This window comes from Pediculus humanus, genomic scaffold (assembly GCF_000006295.1).
Source record: "Pediculus humanus corporis 1103172108190 genomic scaffold, whole genome shotgun sequence".
NCBI classification, from domain to species: domain Eukaryota; kingdom Metazoa; phylum Arthropoda; class Insecta; order Psocodea; family Pediculidae; genus Pediculus; species Pediculus humanus.
The window spans coordinates 22,388-25,152 of record NW_002987760.1 but is presented as its reverse complement, the minus strand read 5'-3'; positions in this window follow the sequence as shown (position 1 = coordinate 25,152).

Genomic DNA, 2,765 nt, shown 5'->3' with positions numbered 1-2,765 from the left:
AAAGGCTATATTCGGGGGGGTGGGATGGAGTTCCCGTATAAAAAAAAAAATATTTAGATAATTATCAATTTTCATTCTAAAAAAAAAAAAAAGCATACATATATTTACACCAAACATTTTTTTTTGTTATTAATAATATAAATTTATTTATGCGTACATAAATAAACGTTATTTATAATAATAATAATAATAATAATAATAATAATAATAATAATAATAATTAGTCAAAAAAAATTTATTTTAATGTTACAAAAAAAAATTTTAATAAAAAACATCCGCGTGGAATTTTAATTTAATGAAGGAAATAACATAACAATAGTTTTGTTGTTGTTGTTGTTTGTCGTTTGTCGTAAAAACATTATTAAAAATAAATTTAATAGATTGTTATAAAAGAAATGTTATAAAAGAAAAACAAAAATAAAAAAATTTGTAAAATTTAAAAGAAATGACAAAAAAAAAAGGAAAGGGGAAATAAATCATTATTATAAAAATAAATAATTAACAACATTTTTACTTACCTTAATAATAATATTAAATAAATAAATGTTTTATAAATTTATATAAATAAATAAATAAAAAATTATTTTTGAACGAGAAAATAAAAAAAAATAAAAAAATACATAAACTAACGACGTAAAAATTCAATTTAAAAAAATACGCGTAACTCGATTGAAAAAAAAAATTTTTTTTCTTTATTTAAAAAAAAAAACAAGAAATCATCCTCGGATGATGTCTGAACATTGACTGAGAATTTCTTGTGTTAAAAATACTGGAGGCTCCATTACCATCGTCTTAAGTTGACAGGATATATATACAAGAGCAACAACAACAACAACAACAAACAACAACAACATCCAGTGTCATTACACCATTAACAGTAGAGTTTGCAACTTTTTTTTTCCCCCCCATTCTTCTTTCTTTTCTTTTTTACTTTTTTGTTTAATGAAAAAAATTTTCTTTTATTTAAATAATTTTAAACTTTTACTTTTAAAATTCGTTTTAATAAACAAATAATTTATTTATTTTTTTATACAAACAATAAATAAATGAAAAAAAAATTTTAAATAGTCGTATACCTTGTTTAGGAAAAAAAATAATTTTTTTTTTTATAGTCTATAAAAATATTTATTTGAATATTAAAAAAATTGAATCGTCGTCCATTGTTTAAATTATATTTAAAACCGTTAAAAAAAAAAAAAAATTATAGCAAATATTTTTTGCATAATCGAAAAGAACATAAATCTTACGTAATACAATAATAAAATTTATTGCTTTGAGTTTATTGCTTAACATAAAATATTACAAACGATATTAAACGCAAATATATGTGAGACTTGGGAAAACGTACGAGACATAAGTCATTATTGATAAAAAAAAAATAATTTCAGGTACGACGAATAAAATCTATTTTTTTTAATGGGGGAAGGGGGTTATTCGATTAAATTTTCTTTTTTTTTTCAGTATTCATTTACATGTGTGAAATCGATTGCAATAAGTTATTATTGATTTTATTATTATTATTTTATTTTTTCTTTTTATACAACTTTCTCCGTCCTTGTATTGATTCAATGTCCAGTTCAAGTTTAAGGTGAGAGAGAGAGAGAGAGAGAGAATCTAATAACTCTTGCTAACATTGTATAGAATGACCTTGAAAATCTCTCCATACGTATAACATATATATTTTATAAACTTGTTTTTTTTGTTGTTGTAAAATACATTAAACGAAAATTATTATTATTATTTTTTTTGCATTAAAAATAAAATTTTAAAAGTGATTTTAAAACGAGGATCAAGTTCAGAGGTTAATGAAATTTATTTATTTATTATTCACCCCCCTCCTCCCCCCGATTTGTGAATTTAAACAAAAAAAAAATTTTTCTCCATGTGTATTTTTACGTTTGAAAAATTATTAATTTTACTCGATGACTCGTTTTTTTCTCTTTTTTTTTTTTCTCTCCCTTGAAATCTTCATGGAATGATTTGTTTTTAAAATTATTATTATTATTATTACTAAAAAAACTTTTACTTTTATAAAAACCTCTTTTTTTTCATAAATTTTTTTATTAATAATAATAATAATATAAGTAAAGCCAAAAACTACTAAAAATTTTCTCTTTCGATATGATTTAATAATTTTTATTTTATTTTTAATTATTATACATTTAAAAATATATATAAATTACATAACATAATTAATGATTAAATAAATAAATAAATAAAACAATAAGTTTAATATACGTTTACAAGCAGAAGAAAACTCACGACGGTTAAATAGGAAAAGGAAATAAAAAATAATATTTATGTCACATTTAAAACATTTAAAATTAATTTTTTAATAATTTTTTTAAACAAATGATGAGTATAATAAATTATAGTTTAAAAATGTGTAGATTTAAATAGTAGAAAAGGTAAAAAAAAAGATTGATACGAATGGGCGTGAAAAGTGAAAAGTGAGAAAAAAAACGCCATTTTTTTTTATTTAACCGTTGAATAAATTAGAGAATTAAATTTGTTGAAAACCGTTTTTTTACACTTTATTATTTTTTTTTTTTTAAAGGTGTTACCAATTAAATTTTTTTCTTTTTTAATAAGTTACGACGACGACGATGGATACATAACGTAAATAGAAACATAATTAATAAATAACATAAATTTTTTTTTTAATAATTAAATCGTTAAGTTTTCGGTATAGGATTTTTTAATTTTAAATTTAATTATTATTATTATTAATTATATATAAATTAATTTTTAATCTGTCTGTTGCG